Source organism: Anomalospiza imberbis, chromosome 6 (assembly GCF_031753505.1).
Source record: "Anomalospiza imberbis isolate Cuckoo-Finch-1a 21T00152 chromosome 6, ASM3175350v1, whole genome shotgun sequence".
Taxonomy (NCBI): domain Eukaryota; kingdom Metazoa; phylum Chordata; class Aves; order Passeriformes; family Viduidae; genus Anomalospiza; species Anomalospiza imberbis.
This window is the reverse complement of record NC_089686.1, coordinates 34,991,658-35,015,613: the sequence shown is the minus strand read 5'-3', so window position 1 is coordinate 35,015,613 and position 23,956 is coordinate 34,991,658. Positions and strand designations below refer to the sequence as shown.

The 23,956-nt window shown below is 40.4% G+C and overlaps 2 long non-coding RNA genes across 2 annotated transcripts; one reads left to right on the top strand and one right to left on the bottom strand.

Annotated features, from left to right (window-relative positions):
• The first annotated feature begins 6,149 nt into the window (after positions 1 to 6,149).
• LOC137475708 (uncharacterized) lies at positions 6,150 to 14,684 on the top strand. Its single transcript, XR_011000035.1, has 2 exons — positions 6,150 to 6,540; positions 13,154 to 14,684. It is a non-coding gene; the product is annotated as an uncharacterized lncRNA (long non-coding RNA).
• LOC137475709 (uncharacterized) lies at positions 11,893 to 12,813 on the bottom strand. The gene is made up of 2 exons (XR_011000036.1): positions 12,704 to 12,813; positions 11,893 to 12,207 (listed from the first exon to the last, which is right to left on the bottom strand). It is a non-coding gene; the product is annotated as an uncharacterized lncRNA (long non-coding RNA).
• Positions 14,685 to 23,956: the final 9,272 nt, after the last annotated feature.

Sequence of the window (23,956 nt, the reverse complement as noted above, 5' to 3'; positions counted from 1 at the left end):
CCTCACCTTCAGCCAGAGAACCAAATTATTTGCTCTAGTAAGACCAAGTGACAAAACTATGCATATAAAACAGCAACTTTGAAATCAAATGAGAGTACTTTTTTAAACAAAAAGAAAGGAAAAAAAAAACTTTTAGAAACCAGGAAATAACCTCTCCCATAAACACCAATCAACACAGATCTGCCAAATACTTCCAGTGACAGCGTGAATTCATTTTGAGTGAGCAAGAAATACCAGTATTTAATCATAATAACAATACAAAAATAAAATTGCAATCATTTGAAAAAGTTCCAAGAACAACTTCAAAATGTTCTTGGGGCTAAGCTGTGGTGCTTAGTTGCTGGCTGGGGTTAAACCACAACAGCAACCTTTGGTGAAATATACAAATGTACAAATGTATTAAAAGTGCCTGTAAGTCTTCAGAGAGAGCTGTCTGTAGGACCGCCAACAAGAAAACCCAAGCTCTGTACCAAAGCTGCTGCTGTGAACAACTGGCATACAGAAAGTTCTGCCACCACAGTAATCGTTTGACTGATATTATCTGCCGCTCTTAAAGAAAGGTCTGTATTAATCCTATTTCACATCACATCAGCATACAATGAGCCTGTCATTATTTATTCAAAAGTCAAAAGACAATTGATTTAGCTTATGGTGCTGTAAAATGAATCATGACTGGAGAAACTCTGAGAACAGAACCCTGCTACAAAAGCAGCCCTTGGCACCTCCTGGAACCTCACCATCCACTGCACAGAGAAGGCAGCAAGGCTGCCTACACAGCAAAGGAAGATGCTTGCCAATTTCCCCCACCCAGAAAAGTAAATATTAAAATCCATAAAATAATCCAGCCAAGCACATTAAACATAACTATGTCTCACAGGCAGATCCAACAGGCAACTTTTGTCCAAGTTATGCTCAACTTCTGACCCATACCTCCTGGCATCCTGGAAGAATAACTAGTTCCCTGATGATTTTGGCTAGTTGAGATTTTTTAATCCACTATAACATTACAAGTTAGGAAAAACAGGATTGTTTTAGGGTTAAATGAAGAAGCTTCACTAAATTAAAAGTCTGTCTTAAAGCACAAGTTCAAAGTTAACATCTCACAGCTTCAGTAATAAAGTAACAATCAGTCTCTCTGAGGTTTATATGAGTATTTCGAGGTACAAATCCTGTGACCTCAAAAGGTAAATAAACAACACAAAATTTAAACACCTCCAAAAGCTATTTGAGCACTGAAGGTAAACAATATGGATTAATAAAGAACAATCCAACTTTAAACCAACTATATGACACATGTCAGTAGCTTTTATAAGTTTTGAAAACTTATAAAATAAAACTTGGTCTTCAAAAATCACTCCACTAATCTCTCCAATTCACCTGAAGAAAGCATTCTTCCCATTCTACAGAGCCTAAAACCAAAAGTAAAAGACTATTAAAACATCAAGAAAAAATTCAAGGTGCCTCTCAGGCCTAGGCATGAATCACTAGTGCCAGTAACAACTCCTCCTCCTCTATTATACACTTTCAGAAAAGTTTTCTACACAGCCATGCATTTTTCAGGAACTTGAAGAGACAGCCATCCACTATGAAGGGAACAAGAGCTATGACTACTGCACTGCAGCATCCAGCTTAAGCAGTAGGAAGCCGCAGCTTTGCAGGACTCGACTCCACTCCACTCACACTCAAACCCTTGAAAGAACCATGACAAATAAATACTTGGTTAGCAATCATACAATTCAATAGCTACCAAGATTATGAAAAGTGTTCTGTCTCTGCATTCAAAAGAAGTGCTCTTTCAAACATGCTTCCATAAAGAAAACAAAGACATGTAAATGCTTAGCCTCACTTAACACTTAACATAAAAGACATGTGGCAGACTCTAAATCAAATAACTCACTCAGTAAACTGTGCCACAGAATCCAATACTAAAGAGACTGAGACAATGACATAATTTAGCTTTACATATGCAAAAAACAGACATCTAAAAACTAATACCTGCTGATTCATATTCAAAAACACACTTATAGTCTCTGCAACTCTTAAAGTTCACAGTGCAAAACTACTATCAAAGCTAACACCAGAACTGCTACAGACTGTGTTAGTCTTGTGCTGCCAGATGCATAAGAATTTAAAATAAAAAATTGTTGTCATTCAGCCTCACCAATGACCATAATCTGCAGGTTTACAATCGAGCTTTAGGTTCATCATTGCTGTAAGGCTGCACCCCCAAAAAACACTGATTGCCTTTCATTAGAGAACATCTCAAGTCTCATAGAGCCATCAAATCCCACTTTATAAACCTCCAGCTTGAGAGTCCTCATTCAAATACTACACTGAATTCTTGTGAAATATAAAGCTTAAGATTATTTAAAAGCTGCAATTTAGGAGAGATATACTTGAAATCAAGTCACTGAAGTCAAATCTCCCTGGAAACATAAAATACAGAACAACGTAACTTTTTTCACTCACAGAAAGATACTGAGCATACGATTAATTTTATATGCCAAATCAACAAAACCCTCGCCTAGCAGTTCTTAAATTATCTACTTACACTGTTAAAAAAATAACTGCACTTACTATTGCTGCATTCCTGTCATAACTTATTAACAAGTTAAACAAATGGCTTTCAGGATAAAAAATAAAACAAAAATCTAAAATACAGATAAAGAAGTAAACAGCAAAGATATTAAAAATTAAGATAATTAAATCATGTCTTATTGACTTTTTAAATATATCATTAAAGAGCTGGGGAGAAATAAAAGGAATCTGCCTGAAGCCAAGAAAGCCAAGGAAAAAATAGATCAAAATTGTTTGCCAAACAACCAACACTTGGGGTCAATGAGAATAAATTTCAACCTCTGAACACATCAGCATTTGGGAAACCAACTTGTGTGACTGAAATTTTGATGAAGACAGAAGCTCTGCTTCTTTATCCCAGTAGGGCATCCCGGATTTCTAACCAGTAGGAGTAAGAACTCAATAGCTTGCAGCAACCCCCTTGCTGAAGGGATTAAACTACTGATATGGAGAAAACTGTTCCTTTTTCTTCTCTACAATAGACATGCTATAGGACAAAACAGAGGAATAGAAAAGAAATTCAACTGGGCCTCAACCCATTCTCTTACTAGCCTACCTCACATTTTCCCAACATATTTCTAAAATTATCCTCATGACCTTACTAAAATTCAAAATAACCAGTTGAAATATTCTATGTTCTTACGTTTTGCTCTCCTATCTTAGAAATAAAAAATGCCTCCATAGTAGCAAAACTAATAGTTCTGAAATGGACATTTTAAAGGATATATTTGAGACAGAATTACAAAACTGAGAAGACAATAAGAGCTACACAAGAACAAAATGCTCCCAAAGTGCCAGCAGAATGCTTATAAGCATGATGAAAAAAAAAAAGCACTCCTTGAAAAGCTGCAGGAGGGGGAGAGGCCACATTTGGACATAGTTTTTAAAACAACAATCCAAAACTTAATCCCAAACCTTAAAATAACATTTCAGATAAACATGAGAGCAGGGAAAAAAGCTCTTCAAGCCTAGAACCAATGATGCATGACTGAAATTATAATAATACCTTTTATTATAGAAAAAACAGATCATGAATTGCATGTCCTCATATTAAGTCTTCACTCCTGGCTGCAGCTCCACCCTTTCACAGGTCTGTGTCAGTGCCTGCCTCTACACCTGCTAGCCTTTTTCATCAAGCAAATTTTTGCAGCCCTACAACAGTAAGAGCTGACATCCCATTTGCTTCTGACTTCATGATCTAAGAGGTTTTATGAACCACAACTGAGAGCTAAGTATGCCTATCCCAAATAGCAATGATGAAACTAAGCATTTTATTAGCATCAGTAAAACCTACTTAATGCAATGTTGAGCAACTAAGTGCACATCCTTTAATCAACTGGCCATAAATAAACACTTAAAATGGCAAAAAAATCTTTTGTCCCTAGCTTCCTATCACCAAAATGAGACACGGTGTACACACTAAAGACTCAATCAAGAAAAATTTCTTTCTAGCTTTACCTTAATACAGCCTATGGGGTTGTTTTTTTTTTTTTTTTTGAAACCAAGAAAAAATTATTGTGAAGTTCCCACACTGTTTCTACATTAATAAGTGGTATGGCATCTGATGGCCTAAGGCATAAAAGCCTTGACACTGAAACACAGCTTAAGAGATCTCTATGATTAGGATTGCCACAAACTTCTACCTTAATACTTTCACATGTCTCTCCCACCACTTCAGCTGAAGGGGAATGGAGTCTAGCCCAGCAATACATTCCAAATAAGTAACAACCAAACTCTCCACCTGAGAGAACACAGATACTTGCTACCCAGTTAGCAGCAAAAATTCTTTTCCTTTTAACAAAACTGGTTTATGCCTTAATTTAAAGGAACCAAGTGCACAATTCCCATAGTTAGAAAAAGAAATAAAAACGATCAATCAAAATCCCATCATGAAAGGGCTGCTTTCTAAAGAAAACACCAATCCTGCTTTATCCATACAGATCTGGAACCTAATGAAATCCGACACCTTTAGTCTGAAGACAAATTTGCATTGTATTATCAGCTGGGGCTCCGGCTCACAGATGCACTTCATTCAGCATGCAGTAACGGGTTCATTAAAGCAGCATCACTCAAAATTTTTTAAAGCGATTTTGCAGGTAAAATTTTTAAAACACGATTTGGTAAGCAGTATTATCCAAAAAAAAAAGCCTCTTTTATTCTACGGGTTAAAACGTGCCTCCTCAAACTAAAACATACAGATGTTGTGGCCAAGGTTATACAAGGAGATCTTCATTAAGTTGAGCAATTCCCATTTTGTGTCGCTGCTGTACCAGACATGAATGAGTGCATTCCTCATTACATGAGCTGAAGCTGCATCACAGCTATCCAGTACAAACAATACAGTTATTTTTACACACAGCATGAGAACGTTAACATCAGGACTTTATGCAATATAAAAGAGGGAAAGAGCAAACAAACTCGGCTTAAGAAGGTAATCATTCGCAGTCTCATCTACCTTTCCTTGCTTCTCCACCTCCTCCTTTCCCTTAAGATTCAATTTAAGGCATTCCCTGTTTTCCCACTTTTCCAGGCGCCCAGTGAAGAAATCAACCATCCGCAAACATTTTGTTCCTCCACCCCGCCTCCCCGTGAGCAGAGCATTCAGAACATCCCCACCGGCACTGCCCCCAAATCACCTAATTGTTATCATTACTGCGGTCTCAGCACCAGGTCGGAACAAAACCGGTCGCACTACACCCTCGCTGGCTATAAAAAGTAAAGAAGGAAGAAAAAAAAAAAAAAAGGAGGCTCAAGTGCAACTTACGGGGGCGAACAAGAGACAAGTTATGTAGCGAGCCGTGGGGGCGAGCGGCGTGTGCCGCTCCGGGCCGCGGGGGAGCGCGTCCCCCGCCGCGGGCGCCCTCGGCGCGGCCGCCTCCGCACGGACGGGCAGCGCGGGAGCCGCCGCCTCGGAGCGCAGCGGGCCGGGCCGCCGCCGCTCGCCGCCGCCTCCGGCCGCGCGGCTCCCGCTCGGGGCTGCCTTTCCTGCGGAGAAAAAAGACACAAATCCGGAACCTAGCACCCGGCACGGCTCGCTGCAGGGGGACCCGCGCCCGACCCGCCCCGGAGCTGCCGGCACGGCAGGCTCCCACCGCCCCGGGGGCGCTCAGGGCAAGCGCCCCCCGCCCGGCTCTGGGCGCTGCGGCCGGAGGCAGCTCAGAAGGCCACTTTCACCCGGACCCCGCTGCCCTCGCCCCCGTTAACCCCTGTCGGGCAGGGGGCCGCGCAGCCCCGGGGCTGGGGGCCGCTACCCTTCCCCCGCACGCACACCCACCCACCCACCCACCCGCACACCCCTGCGGCCAGCGGCACGGCGGCTCCCCACGGCAGGCTCCGCGGCAGGAAGGAGGGGGCGCGGCGTGCAGCTCGCCCCGGCTCGACGCTCCCGCTCGCAACTCACCCAACAAAGTTGCTGCTGCGGCGGCTGCCGGCGGCTCGGCTCCGCTCGCTGGGCTGGGCTGAGCTGAGCTGAGCGCGGCGCTCCCCGCCCGCGCAGCCCGGGATGAGCTCACCCCGCGCCCGCCCCGCCGCGCTCCGCCCGCCGCCGCTCTCGCGAGAGGGGCCGCCCGCAGCCCGCCCGCGCTCCGGCGGCGTTCCCATGGCAACAGCCAAGCGCCGGGCCCAGCGGGCGGCTCAGGCCCGCCCGAGCTCCCTGCGTTTTGATTGACTCCTTACATTTCGATATTTACATCACTTCCCAGCCTCCTGGAGACCTGTAGGGAGAAGGTCACTGTAGTTGCTAACACAAAGTCAAAACCTACCGCTACCATACAGATTGTATATCCCGAGCTCTTTGGCTGCCAGTCAAATTAAAATGGATTCTCCCTTAGATATCCATCACAGATAACAAATTAAAGATGTGGGAAGGCACATCTGAAAAATAGCATACGTAAACATCACCCCTTGTTCTGCAGGATCGCTGCTGTGTTTTCAAATGGCGAGGATTTTGAAAACAGGCTGCGGGTAACATATTCTGGATGCTCTGCTAGTGGTTGTTACCGTCCTTGGCTTGGCAGAACATTAACAATCTCAGTTAAACCACTTTAAGTGAAGCTTTCCCTGAAATTAGGACACTGTGATTTGGACTGGCGACGTTCCAGCAGTGTGCAGCATGGAGATAGCTAGAGCAACCGAGCTGCGGTGAGCAGCTGCTCTGCCGCAGACATTCTCGCTTCACACCCCATTCACTTTCCAGGAATGTCCAGACAGCAACGACCAACAAAACTTACACACGGATCCATGTGGCTTGATACCTTCTGAAGGTGTTCCTAACGGATCTTCAAGGCTCACGTTTAAATATCACAGCGTTTGGTACTGTAAAAGTATCTGCATTTCCAGAGAGCAATCATTCTTTTACAGGTTCTCAACTTGAAGTCGTGACTCCTGCAGGTGTTATGGGGTCAGAAAAAAACAATCCTAAACTCATTTTCCTGAGAAGAAGAAACATTATGGATGGACAAAGAACTGCACTCAGTGCTGCTCTGGCATGGAAGAAAAAGTAGAATTGACAAGCTAGAAAAAAAAAAAACAGGAACATTTTCAGTATTTAAATATATTTTTCTTATGTCACCTACCTGAAGTGATATTTTACTTTTTAAAAGAATGTGGGGTTTTTTGATTTTCACTTAAATAAAAACTTTTTTATTGGCAGCTGGAGCCCCAGTCCTATAAAGGGAAGTCCAAAGAGGCTTACAGGCCTCATGTTCATACACACAACAGCACTGGATGTGACTGCAGCATTAGGAACTGTGATGTGCAGTTACTGAATTTGCCTTCATCAGAGGAATTTAGATAGTGAGGCTCTGGCTTACAAGCTCTTTAATGAGGTTAATGAGGCTAGCACATTCTCAAATGGTTTGTATGATCTTCCTTCACACCCTGCTGCTGCGTCAGATCTTCAGATGAGGAAGACATTCAGAAGGCGCTCACAGGGAGGGAGAAACTCTGCCACCAAGCACCAGCCCAGCCTGTGTGCTATCTGCACACACCCTTGCCTGCAGTCCAGCCAGGAGCTGCCTCCTGCTCCTGGGCCCCTGCGCTCTCTCCCTGACTCCCAGGCCTGAGAGGTTGATATCTGCCTCTGCAGGGGTTTGTGGTGAGGGCTGCTGGTGCGAGATGCTGTTCTCACCACATTCTCCCTGTTGCATGACTCTCCCCGTCCAGAGCTGTGATTAGGGGGCAGCAGCACTCGAGAGTAATATGTGTTCTTTTTGTGGAAGTGCTAACTTTTCTGTGTCTTTATAATAAGCAGTTATTATTAAATAGTAATTAATAATTAGGCTTGAGGCGGGGAGAGAAGGAGAATTTAGAGTTTACCCCTGGCCTATGTAAGAAAGTCATCAGAAGAGCTGATCTAAAATAAGAGGGATAACAGGGGGTTTACTCCAAAATAATTATCTTGTCTCAATAATGAACACCTAATTCCAGAACAAAATGAGTCTCTTCTCTTTTATAGAGCAGTCACACACCAGTATCTGCAAGACTAGCTGTTACAGAATGAAGGATGCACAGCTGGTTTCCCTGTGTAGAGACAAGCCTCAAAAACTCCAATGACTTTTGAATGCCAGCCCTTCTGCCACTACCTTGCTGTGTTACCATAGGCAAGTCACTTAATTTCTGGTTTAGTATTGTCCTTTAAACAAAAAGGGAAAATGATACAGTTATTTACCTTAGAAGAGCAAGGTGAGTGTAAATTAATTAATATTTATGTTGCTCTCTGAAGATTTGGCATTATGAAAGGGTAAATAGTAGGATTGTTTCTGAGTAGAGCTGGCTGGAGTTGTTGGAAGTACAGGGAAAATCTGACTAAGAACCTGAACCACCCTGAAACTGAGTGCATAATTTATTCATTGATGAACAATGAGCATGTGAAAGTTTGTATCCAGCACACCCTTCCAAGAAGCATTACAATTTGGATATACATCTCCCCAGAAAAATAGATAGAGCCCAAGATCAGTGCATTCCAGGATATTCATGCTCTCAGGAAGTCTCTGTATATGGGGAAGGCTTTATGTTCTTGGAGTGTTTTCCAGCATTACTGCCCTGGGGATTAGAGGACCATCTTTCATATGGATCATTTCAGTGATCCAGTTTACAGCACATAAACAGTTACACTGCCATAAGGAAAGGCCAGTTTGGCTTTGGGGCACTGGGGACAGGGACAAGAGGCAACTTCTTTAGTCAGCATTGGCAGGAAAGACAGCATCTTGTGAATTATAACTTCTGTGGTTTTTTCTCTGTTTTTCACTCGCCAACAGGCCTTTTCTGACATCAAGTAGATATAAACATTCCCTGACTTCACCAGTTATAATTCTAGGCAACTCATACAGTCATTTGAACTCTCTAAGGGACTTCAGAGGCATTTTAAAGCAATGCTCTCTGTAGCTTATATGAATTCATCCTGAAGTAAATCTGTTCCATTTAATTGGCACGGGTAATTACCAGTAGGGCATAAAAGTATTTTAAGTCATTAAAACTCAATGTAAGAAATACACATTAGCTATAAGTGGGAAAAATATATTTTTTATAAATGCAAGGAAGTGTTTCACACTTTGGTAAATTTAACACTGTAGAAATATTGAAGGATTTTCCTGAAAAAGGATTTGAAAATAAAGCATGCAGGAGCATTTGCAACAAAGCAGCACATTGAGCAAAGTGTGCAGGTAAGCCTGAAGGCTGGTGCAAAGGGATTGTCAAGTAGGAAGTACAAAATGAAATGATCAGTGTCAAGTCTGACAGGCCAGAATTGTGACCTCTCAGCTGTGGGCTCACAGAGGCACCCAACCACATTGCTGTTTCCTCCTGCCAAGCCTGTCTGTCCTGCTTTGCAGTTAGCACCCTCTTTCTCACAATTTGCAAGGATCTGCGTTATTCTTATGCATTTCTATGGTCTGCCAAACCACTGGAATAGAGAAAAAAGCCCACAAACTGTACTAATGGGAGCCACTTAGGACCTAGACAGCTGTAAATTCCTCAGAAAAGAATTGCAAAACACACATTCAGAGCATGTCTCAAGTCTGCATTTACAGAGGCATGACATAGCCATTAACTTTATGAATCAAGAAGGCTTTTCAATAGTAAAGGCACAGTTAATAATCTTGGCTGAAAGGTTTTTTGTAAAAAAAACCCCTGCATTTTATTTGGATGTACATCAGAATACTTAAAAATATTATTTTGATGTTACCTTTTGGTTTTAATTTAGTACCTGGAGCAAGAATATGGCTCGTTAGACCTGTGTACAGTAATTCAGCATAATGTGTCAAGGAGTCACAGTACTACAGGCTTAGGAGAAAGTGCAAGAAAGAGAAGGAAAATTAGAAATTTTTCTTGCCTGACAAGAAGGTAAAACAAAAGGGATGTTTCTGGAGAGAGGATTCTTTGTTTTAAATTTGCAAGTGATACAATACTATGTCAGCTATTAAATCATACCATTCAAGTATTTTAAAACAACATAAGCAGAATTTCTCTGCTTTATTTAATAAAAAAACTCCCTTCCCATGCATTAAAAGATTTGGGATGAAAATTCAAATACTCAAAAGTAATAAATCCCAAACACCATCTGCATATACTTTTATTTCAAATTTCTTGGGCATAGCCACTCTATAATATGAATTGCAATTACATGATTGTATAACTTTCTCCCTAGTTTCTCTGAAGCCTGGAAAATCAGAGCGCAGCTCCATGCCTTCCTTTCTGCAAACTGTCATTCTCCAGCCCTGAAGACAGCTGAATATGATGCCAACTAGGTTGATCTGGAGTGTTCATCAGAACAGAGTGTTTCACAAACAGCAAGAAATGCATTTTTCCTGTAAGGTGATATTGTTATCCCCATTTCATAGATCAAATAGCTACCACCTGGCTTTGCAATGTGGTTAGGAAAGGATAGCTCTTCTTTTCCAGAAGCACATCTCCCCAGGAATTCACTTGTAATTGTGAATTCTGCTGCAAATCAAGCCCTGGGCTCCCTGGAGTAAGGCTTAAGCAACAGAAGATGGCATACACAGGCACTGCTAATGGAAGTAGATCTGTTTACTCCACACTCTGCTCCCTCTTCCTCTTGGTTGCCTGTTCCTGCCATGTGCTGCCCCAACCTTTGTGCTGCACAGTTGTTCATATGACTCTACAGCAAACTAACTCAGAGACCTTCTCCTAGCTAGAAAATAACCCAGCAGGAAAAATAACCACTAGTGTTCAGACAGATCAGTTTCCTGATCCAGGCCTCATAAATGTTTGATACAAGATAGGACAAAATACAGGAACAAAAACAAACCAAGCTGAGAGGGCAGGCAGGTAGGATTCCTTCACTCAGTGGCAGCGGCAGCGTGCTCTGGATAGAAGCGATTCTTGAACTTCAGAATTAGGGGCACAAACACATCAGTGTGGTTCAAGGACTACACTGGAAAGGAAAAGACCTGACTGCAAGAGAATGTGGTAGCAGTGGAAAGGACACAATTTCAGTTCAGCTGCCCTTTTACCTTGAGACTACTGAACTCTCTTTTTTAACTGCCTGTTTCCCTTGAGTCTTCCTTTTCTGATGAACTGTGGGACTGTTCTTCACTGATGGGGCTCACCTACTGAGTTAAAATGTAATATTTAAATTGGCATCTCTTCATAGATTTTCTGAACACTTTTTAGAGAAGGAGGTCCATTTTATTCTGCAAATGAGTGTAATATTTAAGACAAGTGAGCTGGAAGGAGGAAATGCAGTTTGATTCTTGCCCCAGGGGTTGTTTCTATGTTTTTTGAAGAACACATTATGGATGATGTTCATGTAAAGTCCAAAGTGTCTCAGTACTGACTTTTATGCTCTGGCACCAGAAATCCTTCCTTTCCTTTCTGGTAAATGGCAAAATTTCAGCAGTAGCCATGGAGAACATTCCCACCAAGAACAGCTCACAGTAGCATGCCTAGAGCATGTGCCTAGGAAGTGGAACACGTAGTTGGATATTGATATGGACCAGAGAGAAACATAACCCAACTGCTCTGTATTCAAGGAAAGTTTAGTCCCGGCAGAAAGGAGCAGCACCCCTTCTGTTGACAACATCTCCAAATGAAAGAATGCCCTCTCGTTTCTACTTGTAGCAAGCATTTCTCTCTAGCAAAGGGATCTGGGCTGTTCATATCTCCTAGTCTTATCTTTGGTGTTAACAGTAGATTCATTTAAAAGGGGAGGGAAACAAAACCCAGTATCCTTAGAAATTTCTAGAAAGTTTGAGCAGCATTCTTAAACAAACTTGAATGATTCATTCTGAAGAAAATATAAAATAAAAAAGCCCTCAGATACATTTCATTTTTGTGTTTCCATAATCCAAGGTGACTATTTTTTAAAGCATTTTATATACAATTAGTCTGAAATATGGTTTTCTAGCTCTCAGTTTTCTGAGCAAAATATAGAATGACACAGTTATTAACCTTTGGGAAACCTCTCCTACACACAACAGAATTAAATTCTACAGAAAACTGAATAGCATTGGGAGAAATTCCAAATGACTTACCACTCATTTTTTTGATGGATAGTTGGGCTCGCTATCGCTTTTTACCAAGCTGCCAATCACTGAGAGTGCTGGGATATATTCCGAGAACTCTCTTAGAATCACAAATTGCAGTCACAGGATTCCGTGGCTTAAATTACTATGGAAGAAACAGTTATATTGCATGAAAAGAGATGATACTGTTACCACGACAGTATAATATTGTGGTATCAGCACCTTCCACTGTTCAGCAGAGTAAGTTGCTTCTTCTAAAATGACATTCAAAGAGATATTATTTGTTTGGAAGACTGTTCTGTCTGAGGATTTCAATACTGATGTTGAAATTCCAACTGAGATCACCATATTAGATAGAGAGGGGAAATTGTTGTATCAGTTTGTTTATTCTGCATTTGGCAACTCTCTAAATACTCAGTTTCATTCTTTCCATAGCAAAGGGAATAGTCACTCTGTTGTTTGTCTGAGGATTTCATATAGCAGGAAGAGAAGAGAAAACACTTTGCTATTTTTGAAGTCCAAAAACTGACAAAAAGATTCTGGAGCATGGCTAAAACATGATTTTTTTTTTCCATGCTATTTTGAAAGAGCTGAGCCACCTATAGTTACTATACCTATTATAAAAGTATATTTATACTCACAGAGTACATAAACTCAATGAAGCAAGTTATGCTGAGTAGCTATACTTCTGTTTTGGTTATTCAGTTCATCGTGGCTCATCCTAGATTTCTATGGGTCAACAGATTTTTCTGTAGATCTCAGGCTTGAATTCTACTATTTCTGCTGGGAATAGTCCATCTCATCTTGTGTCCACTGTTCAAAAGAAATATTTGGGTGGGAGGGAGACGTGTAGAAATCAGTATTTCCTCTCCTCTGGAATTCCATAGGGTTTCCACAGAGAGTGGGATTGCTCCAGCCACCACCCTTTTTATGTGTAATTGGCCTTTCTGCTTCCACAGGGTCTGAAGACCTTGATGTGGGATTCAGAAGGCTGCTTAGAAGCGACTGATAAATTAAGATCTCATAAGAACATTTTGTGCCATCCAAACCTCAATGTTCACCTTCCTCTTCTGTTGCTGTGTCTACATCAGGTTTCAGCTGCTTAGAAGTCATCTTCCAGATATTTTGCCAAAAAAGTCTGCACTGAAACAGGAGGAAGTTAGAACTGCAACTACCATTCAACTTACAACTGCAACTGGAATTCAGCTCAAGAACAAGTAGGAAACTGAAGTGCTTTTTAAAAGATGACTGCGGGAATCTGTAAAGGAAAAGTCCCAGGTATATAGACAGTTATTTTTTTCCTTTTATTTTTGCAGCTTGTATTTCATATTAAATACATGAAAGAGGGAGAATTGCAGTCTTGTCTTGTGCCATAGACTTTCTTTACTATGAGTCTTCAACATGTCATAAAAGTTACAAATACGTGTTGCAAGCTTTCTATTAACTAGTTATGTTGTAATGGTACCTATATCAACCTGTACCTATCGCCAGTATACTTGCAGAAACTCAGGAGTTATTTAAAGTAAATCAGTGAGGATGTGAGTATGATGCATTACTCTTCAGTAATATGAGTGCACCACAATTATTTTTGCTGCTAAGATAGAAAATAGAAGGGTCTGCCCTAGCCCAGAGTTACTCTGTTAAATCATGAAAGCTTTGAATGTAACCTGTGGTCTGAAAACAATATTCTGTGGGAAGATTCTCTTGCTACTTGATAAACATTTTCTACACAAGGGTCAAATATGCAGTCTTGCATATACGTCCACCATCAAGTTTCACAGCAGTTTCACAAGCAGAATCAATAAGATCTTTTTTTTATTGTAAATTGTGGTTTCAGAGCACAGAAATCTGCTTTGTTGATACAAATGCTCATTCCGTACTTAATGGTTTTTAAATTAGCTTATATAATCACACAAAAATTATTTACAGGAACAAGCCCAAGTGTATTTGCATAAATTTTAGATAGATGTGGCTACAGACATTGTTGAACATGAAAGCCAGGCTGGATTTTTGAGAGCCTGAAGCACCGTCAATGTTTAAAGACTATCAAATCCTCGTGGTATTAGAATCACCAGCAAAAAAAAAAAAAAAATACACAGGAGCTTGTAAAATGGGACCTTGGGCAATTATTCATGGGAGGGAGATAAGGAAAAAAGTGACCTGGAGACCCTGTTTTAAGAAAAAAAATTTCTGTAGTTTTCAAGGGACTAATGAACTATGTCTCAGAATGCTAGCCAGCCAAAGCCAAAATGTGCATTTCATTCTGGTGAAAGCAGGGAAGATATATATTTCAGTCTTTTCCTTCATCAAAACTGAAAACCAACAGATTTTAAGAGTAAAAAGTTTTTTAAACTGAATAAAAGGTTATCTTCAATTTTCATTCAAGAAAAGATAAAAGCTCTTCATAGTACTGTACAAAACCTATTCAGAAATGATTGGGACTATTTTACATGTACGTGTATGTTTTCCTCATCTAAAACTTGGAAGTTCATGACATTCTTATCAGTTCTGATCTAGAGCAGCTGATATGCTTGTACTTCAGGCTGTTGTCAAAACTGTAGAATTCCCTGTCCCACTTTCTGGTGAATAAATCCCTATGTTTTTTTCCTCAGTTTTCTAAAAGCTTTCCTGAGATTAAAATCTAAGTCAGTCTGTCTGTCTTAATGAGGCACCCTAGTGACATTGCACACACACACCCAGAGTCTCCAGACTTACTTTACATTTCTCCTAACTTTGGGTGGCCTGAAAACCTAAATATTTTCAGAACTGAAAGGTATTTTGAGTTTCAACAAATTTCTTCTTTTACAAATTTCAACCTTTGTATTAAAAAACCCCCTAGGAGTTCACATGCCATTTAGCAGAATAATATATGTTTTTTCAGTTCAGTGTCCCCTAAGTCATCTAATGACACAGATGGGTCTGCTGATCTATTTATGAGGCCCATGGATTGCAAGACTTCCTGTCTTGATAGATCCTTTGCAAGTTTTATGATTTCTGCCTTTCGCCCCCTCACAATTTCAGTTTTGTGTGTTTTATTTGTGTATTAAGAATACACACAAAGCTTCCATTCCCTGCTAGGCAGATATTGCTGTTAAATTTGCAATGATTGTCTTCTATGATATTGTCTGGTGGAATTAATCTCTTTTCTCTGAAAAAAAAAAAACCCAAAACACAACCTAGTTGAATTACAGTAACTATGACTCATTAATCTGAGACATCTGTTGATAACCCCTGAAGTCACTCTATTTCAACGCTGAAACAATTCATAACCCTCTCACGAAACAAACAGGAAACATTAATGGATTAGTAACTTTTATGTTCTGCCCTCCTGTGATCTCTAGGCTCAATAGAAATGTAAGTGTACTGTAAAAATAGGCAAGCATTAGTTGTCTAGACATCCTAGATGTGACCATCCTCTCTGGTAGTTGCCATGGGGTAGTCATTAGAAAATCTATATCCAAGCAGACTCAAGTTCCTTGTAAGTGGTGCTGTTAGCAACACTTTCCAAACTGAACGCAATAGGTATAAATGCAGCAGTGCATTTTTCCTGTCTGGTATTTCTTGCCTACATACTTAAATGGCCTTTACTGAGATTGGACTTTCAGAATGACGAGAGATGAGTTTTGTGTACAAATACTTTTTGTCGCTTTTTGTAATTTGCTTTCCACTCTTTATTTCATGTCTATATGAACTCTTAATTACAATTCATTGACAACTAGCATAAAAATGAATTATTTTTCTACTATGTCACTGCTTGAAAATGCGCTTATATTAGCAATTTTAAGCCTTGATGAAACAAGTACAACAATTATGTAAGGAACAAATAACACTACACAATTTTGCAAGCAACCAAATAGTTTATGATTCTACAGGATAATTATAACTTAAAATGTACAGGCAATAATTTTGCAGGTTTTTCCTGCTGTAAATCCTTCAGCATTTTTTGTTATCTTTATTGTTTCTAAAAAATGGGGAGACAAAAGCTGTTCAGTGAAATCCATCACCAACATAAAATTAGAGTGATGGGGAGTTCTGAGATTTATGCTGGTTTAATAGAAATCAGATTCCTGCTCTAACATCAGAGAAACACATTTGGTTAAAAGTAAGATATGATGGAAAATTCTTTTCTGTCTGTTTTTTGATAAGTCCCTAATTCCCTTCTAAAACTGTAAACATGCAATTAATGCAAGCACATAGAGTAAAATATTCCTGATGTTATCTTCCAGAGGAGAGCTTAAGCCCTGTACATCTGTGTTGTGTATGGATATTAAACTTCCCATAACACTTCTGACTGTCTTCAGTATTTTCACTAATGTCTTTGGCTCAAATTTCCTCTCTTACGTTGCCTAATATTAGTTCCATATCGATACATCCCCTTCATTTTGCAAGTGGCTATATTGATCTAGGCCCTTTTTGTGTCAATATGCACATACTGTCACAGCTTAATGCACATCACAGCTCATCAGCGAGAGTCACTGCTCATCTGAGCCCTGGCAGGAACAGCATCAGGTTTGTACAGTGCTTTATGGGTTTTGGCACACCTTCACTATTTATAGAGTCATTTCTTATTGGCAGTAGAAGGATTTCTAGGTGACATGGTAAAGCTGTGTGACACAAGTAACCTTGCTGATGAACCTACCCAGAAATCAATCTTGACACCTTCAAAGTATTTCATGTAATGAAATGCATGCAACCCTTTGCAGTTTAGTGTTTGACAATCACACCAAAATCAAAGTCTGGACCAGGAGAGAACAAGACCCTCTCCCATCTGCTATTCTTTATGACTATCATTAGCTTTTATGGCTGGTGGTTTAAAAAATCGTATTTTAAAAATCATATATTGTCATTAACTATACTTTTATGGATTGGCCACATGGTCTGCAGATAGCATTCTGCACAGCTACCTCAAAATTCAGTTTGGGTTATTTGATTTTAAGAATGCTACCAGAAGAGCAACTACTCTGTAGCCATCTCTGTTGGCTGATCAAATATGGGTTCTCATGACACGATGTCCCCTCCCATCCATCTCCCCAGAGAACAGTGATAGATAGATATAAGTGAAGGAGCAACAATTCTTATAATCCTCTAAGGGCATTCCAACACAAAGCAAGCTAAAAAGGTAAACTGAGAAATGAATACTAAACCAAGTAATGCTTACTCTAAGTGATCTTCAGAAGTCTAACACTACTGGTAGGAATCAGCCTCCTTTCCATGGAAACTGCTGCAACTATTGCCATCACAGGATCCTTTTTGCTAGCTGGCCTGGTTGATTGTTTAATCTCATCTACAGATCCTCTCAATGCTGCTTTAGCAATCAGCTAGCTGCAGGCACTTACCGTGAAGGGCCATGTTAAATCACTTGTCTTCCCTGATGAGCTTGGGTTCCCACCACTCTGAAACTCTGTCTCCCCAACATCCTGCCTTCTTTTTTTTTTTTTTTTTTTGCATGGCAACCCAAAGTACTGCTGGTGTGTCACTATATGAGCCAATATTTGCTCATTTTATCAAAAGTTATTTCTGTTATCATGCTCCTAAAAAACACAGCTATAACCAAGAGGCTCTCACACTTGGATTCATGGGGCCTGATTGTCACTTAAAGAAAAATGCCTTTGTGTCTCTGACGGCCTGAAAAGTGGGAGTAAGTGACATACTGAGAGTGCCTTAAAAGGACCAGTTCAGTGTTTACAAGGAGTCATGTGCATAATGTGCAGCTGATACAATGGCTTAAATCAATATGGGAAAGCAGGAAAGGGAGCAGTGAGATTTGAAAATTGTGTAAAACCTAATAGGACATAAAACACCTTTGAAAGAAGAGCAAGTCTAGCAGGTGATTGGTTATCACAATAAATGATGTCAACACGTGAATATCAAAGCAGTAAACCTGAATAAACAGGGAATTGGAACTGTACATTACAACCTAGTAACAGTAAAATTTACTCAGTGATTATTTACTTGGCATCTTTGGCATCTACTACACCACAAGCGAAAGATATTTTTGTGATATCAAGTTGGATTCAGATAAATCCTGTTCATCCTAAAGAAAGCATCTTGTGGACATTACAGTCCTGAAGAGTAGTGCTATTGGCCACAGGGGATTCTTATAAACTATTGGAACAGGCCCTTGTGTAATGTATTAGCTGAGGCTTTAAATATATCACAGCAGGTTCTCTAGAGCAGATAGCATTTCATTCCCTCTGCTGTTTAATTGTCACAACTACTCTAACTGAAAATCCTTCATTAGATATTTATGTGGGACATCTTTAAAATTTTCTGCTGTGTCGTGTATTTCACCAACAAATAAAGTACATAAATACCTCTTTGTAACGTGCTACATATTACAAGCAGCAGCCACAAGTATGAAGTGATGTAGCTGTCAGCTAGCTGAGAGCCCACCATCACATGAAGATAAAGTAGTATCTGAGCTCCACGCTCTTCTACAAAGATCTGCTTACCTCTGTTTGCCACCATCTCCGTACCTGGTCTTGCTGTTGGCTACTTTAGAGTGTACTCTATTTCAGCACATTACAAGAACCACAGTAGAAACAGGAAACTGGAGCTCTTTGTCCAAAATCAGTCTTGCCCTCATTGCAGCATACAGGAAGGAGGCAGCAATGCATATTGCCAGTCATTCAGTTTATTCCACAACCCATCTGAAATGCACTCCTGCATCAGTACTATCAAGGGAATCACTATTGCAAAGTCAGCTTCCACCAATCCTTTCTGAATACCTGCTCGATTCCCTTGAAAGCTCTGGAGCTCAGTTCTACCCATCTTGCCACTGAGTATTTCTTTTACAGCAGACAGGCAGCCCCATTGATTTTGGTAGGACATCTGGGATCAAACCCTCCCCAGTTTAAATAAAAACAGCAGACACTGTCTTTAAACATCTGCTGGCTGCTGGAATGGTTCTCTGATTACAAGCAAGCAATGCCAATGAATGTAAAATTACTTATCAGAAAAAAAAGGCAAATATTTGAAGAGAGTTACACTAGGGTTAAGGGAAGGCATTTTGGAGAGATCATAAAGACAACATTGTCAAAAATTGATTTGCCTTATTCAAAGCACTAAGATATGTGATTGTTAGAAATTGCAAGATTTCAATTCCCCTATTCAGCTTGGAGTTTCTTTAGATTCTAATTACCACAGCTTAGAAGAAAAGAAAGCAATTGACAGAGAAAAAGTGACCTTTTATGGAATCTTGGCACTTAAATCCAGTAAGGTTTGAAAATGTTATTTTAAGAGTTTATTATATAAAATAATATTATTAGCATTTTATATGAAATAATTAGAATAAAGTTCCCTTAACTGTGTCAATGGATGCCACCACCTCTGGCCCACAGGTCCACTTGTGATCTTTGAAAATTGTGTGCTTTCAGTCGGAGAGAAGAAATATTACATTATTATTACAAGATGGCAACATGTCCTTGGACTTTGTGCTGAAGGTTTTGAAATGCATGATCTACTCTTGTCATGCTGGAGATGTGGAACCTCTCACAAAGCTCCACCACTGCCAGCTTACCTGGAGCAGCTTGGAGGTAACCCAGCATTTCTGCAGGCTGGAGCTGCCTGTTCTGTGCTGTAGCTGGGTCCTGTGCCTCTGTGGGCTGTTCTTTCTGTCTCAGGGAAGTGGAAATTGCAATGATGGATCACTCAGCTGGTTGTTTCCCATATAATGTAAGGAGGTCTTACAAAAGGCAACATGAAAACCCAACTGATTAGGCTAACAGCAGGGCAAATGCTTTTCTCACAGAACAAGCAAGAAAAAGAGCAAAGGAGTACTAGAGTCATTTAGGTTTGAAAAGACATTGCAGGTTATGAAGCCCAACCATTAACCTAACACTGCCAAGTCACCACTAAACTATGTCCCTAAATGCCATATCTACATGTCTTTTAAATATCTCTGGGCAAAGAGAAGCTGATTCCCAACTGTAGAGCTGGCTTTGTGTGGCTGGCAGTCTACTTCTTCTACTTTCCTGCCCCCTGGGAGGGGCAGGAAAATGGGGACTGTCACAAGAATCAGCTGTGAGTTCTCCACTACATTCTGAGAATGCTATCAGTGGTCTTGCAGATGGTTTCTCCTTCCTGCATCCCTAAAGGATGGGAATGGGAGGAGGAATCTGACCTGTAGCCTTGCAGCTTTTTCTCTGCAGCCCAGCACTTCTTTGCCACATTGAGGTGGTGTTCAACTATAATTCACGGACAGTTCAAAGGCTCCTTCAGCACAGCAAGTTTCTGTGCCCAACAGAAGGCTGTTGGGACCCTGGCCTGCCTCGGTCACAGAATGAAGAGCTCATGGCAGGACAGATTCCAAAAGGTGTTAAAGCACAGCTTGCTCTCTCACATACAGAGGAACTGATTTGTCAACAAGACTTGAACAGCTATGTTAACCTCTAGACAGAAGGCAGTTTTATTGCCATTTGACAGGAGACTTTTCCCCCACTGTCTGTTACATGGCTGGATTACTGCGTCTGTTGCTGCATTGGCAAAGTTTGGTATCTTGTCCAATTAAGAAGGGCAGACTTCTCTGGAGACTTCACCTCCAAACCATTGAACACTTCAAACACCAGCCATATAGCCATATCAGCACAGTGACATGGGCTTTTTAGATGCATTTGAAATTCATATCCAGATTCTATGGCTTGAACTCATTCTAAGTTATAATGTATAACTTAATGGACAATTTTTAAAAAGTTAAATAATGCCTGATTGAATCAGGCACGAGCTTCCCATGGGATAAAATCAGCAGCATTTTGCTAGCGTTGTGAAGGAAAAAGCATCAGTTACCACTGCAATGATTTAATCTTGCGACATTGGAAAAAGAATCAGCAACATGGATGCCACAGTAATATTAACAGGAAACTCAAAGCTTAGAAATACAAGATTTTGGTTAAATAAAGAGGAATTTAATTTTTCCTTTCTGTATGATCTTAGAGATTTCTTTTTGACAAGAGAGTTTTGTCTTTTTTGGATAATAGGAGTTGATGAGTTGTAAGAAGTTAAAAGGAAAATCTCACTTTCCATTCATTTAGCAAAACCCTGCATTAGCTGAGAAAGCAGCCTGTTACCTCTGCTTCTCTATCATCCGTTTGCAGAAGTTTGTTACTTAATTCCCATTCGTAGGGCTTCTGTGGAGAATAACAGGCTGATGACATTTCAGTTAATCATAATCTTCCCTGTCTGTGACAACCTGCCAGTAGCCTTTTTGAAAATAAGCTTGCAGAATAATTTTTTTTAAAAGAAGGATTTTTCTTACACTCATGGAGAAGGGAAAACTGACAAAATAAATACATGAGAACATTTCACAAATGAAAAAAAGAAAAAATCTGGATTTATTACCATTTCTTTCTCAACACTTTATATGCTATTTCATTGCCTAGGACATTGTTATTGACATAACTCTATTGTTTTCCTTTATGCCCTTTAGGGATATACAGGACTTCTATATATAGGACCCCTATTGCCTCTTTAACATACTAGCAAGAAGGACACCTTAAGTGTCCATGGACTGATTTGAGTATCAGGCAGCAATAGAAGTACAAGTAAAATCATGCCCATGTGGGTGTGCATGCATAGAATAGAGAGTATTCTGTATAGGGTAAGAAAGCAGGAAACATTAAGATTTCACGCCATTGCTGCTACCTATCTTATGTGTAACACATTCTAATAAGTATGAACATTTCAACCCAGTTAACATACCAGTAACAGGGTGGGAAATGGAAGGGTGAATTGGAAAGTACATGAGAGGGCTTGGAGAGTTTGATGTCATCAGTGAGCTCACAGGAGTCAGCACCAGCAGTTGAACCTAGGTGATGGCAGGTGTAAATCTTGGGTGGAGGTCACTGAAGCCCAAAGAAATACTATAAGCTGGAGACAAAACCACAAGCAGACATCACTGACAAACAAAGAAAAACTCAAAGGCGGTCTCATCCACAGTGACAGCTTTTGTGAAAACGCAATCAAAGCTGCACAAGTGTCAGCACCATTTGTTCATGGCAACAAAAGGCAGGATGTTGAACAACGTGGAAATAGCCTATCTTGTAAACAGCTGCAATGTCATCAAGAAGAAGAAATTCAAGTTTTTCATCAGCTATGGCATGCTGCCAGCTTAAAGTCAGGAAAAATATCCCTGGATAGGCAAAACGAACAGCTCTTTCGTTAGCATGGTGATTTAAACTATCATGTCTGAGCAAAAAGTGCTTTGCTCCTTCCTGAAGACCAATCTGCAGTTGATTTTCTTTCCCTTAGAAGTAATATAAAAGTCAAAGACAGTTGCTTTACAAACACTCAGGCAGTATTAGCATTGAAATGTATTCCTTTCAGATGACTTTGATTCCAGATCCTTCTGCAGTTGGTATGAACCTCACACCCACCTCACACCTCCAAGGTCTATCCGACATCTTCACACAATGTACAGTATAATCACTCTGCACTTCCACTACAGAAGGTGGCCAACCGCGTGACTGGTAACCATAGCAGCTGCAAGAGCCCAAAAAAAATTTCCAGTGCTGAATGTATGCACAAGTCTGTTGCTTTAGCATCACTTTATTTGCCATGAACAGCATCAATGGGTATGCCTCAAAATGTCCTGGTATTTGATGAGGAAAGAGATGCTGTTCATCACCACATGGAAAACAGCATGTCTCGCACAGAAGAATGTTTTCTGTCAGTCTCTTCACTTTTGTAATGTCTAGAGATATTTGTCTGAAGCAGTAATCCCAGACATTCAAGTTAGGATTTCTATTTCTTGTATGGGAAAAATTGGTCCTGGAGAATTTCCATGCTGGAATCACTGGTCTTTTTCCTGTCATGTGCTAAGTGTTGCCTGCCAGGGACCGAGAAGTAATGACAGGCAGTAACATCTTTCCCAGTAACAATTCAGAAAACATAGTATCACAATACCACTAGCTGTCTCAATGCTATTAACTCTTTCAGATGGAATAAGTGAACTTTTCACAGGTGGATTGTGTGAGCATGGAATTTCTCCCTTTCCTCTCCCTAATGGTAATTTTCCAGCTGATCTGAAACTTGGGAGAATGTAATTCTGTGGAGAAGGCTACAGCAGGAGGTGGCTCTTCTCCTAGAGTATCCCGTCTTATGGCATCTACCTCCCCAGCACAGCCCTCCTCAAGGGCCTACAGACCCTTGGTGACCTGCTACATGCAGAAGCTTGTCTGTCAGCTTCTCTCTCCATTACTAGAGGAGGACATTTTGGATGTACCAGCACACCAGTGCTGCACCAGGGCAGAATGGAGGGAGGAAGTGGAGTAAAAGCAAGAGCAAACGGAAGCCAAGCAGAAGCAGTGAGGAGCTAAGGCAATTGCTATAGACATTTTGACAGAATATCCTCTTCGTTTTGGTTAAAATTTACTATTGTGGGCATTTAGAAGCCTGTTAGTATTGCAGTGCTGGTATACACATCAACTATCAAAAGCATTCAGCTCCCGACAGTATGTCACACTTGGACATAATCCAAAGCCAGTGACAGTCTAAGACCTGTGAGTTATAAAGCCAATTCTTGCATACTTATTTATACTAGAAAGCTCACATTTCAGCCCAAAGCCCAAAAGCAAGATATACCTCAACATACAACAAATTATAGATGACTCATGAAGTCTGAGTTCAAGTCTTTTGGACTTTAGCACAAAAAGCTATCACCTAAGCAGCCTCTTGGCTGAAGATTTCCTTTTTACTATGTTTCTTTAAAAAGCAGTGTCCCTAAGAATATCAGGAGCCTCAGAAAATACAGTCCTATTATTTTCAATATATTTTCTTTGCACAGAGGAAACACAGCAAATGCGGATTAGTTACCAAAAAAATCTAACACAAAATTTATTGCTGCAAATACATTTTGGCAGAAATCTAGAGTGCTCAGGTAACATTTTTACAGGACAGTC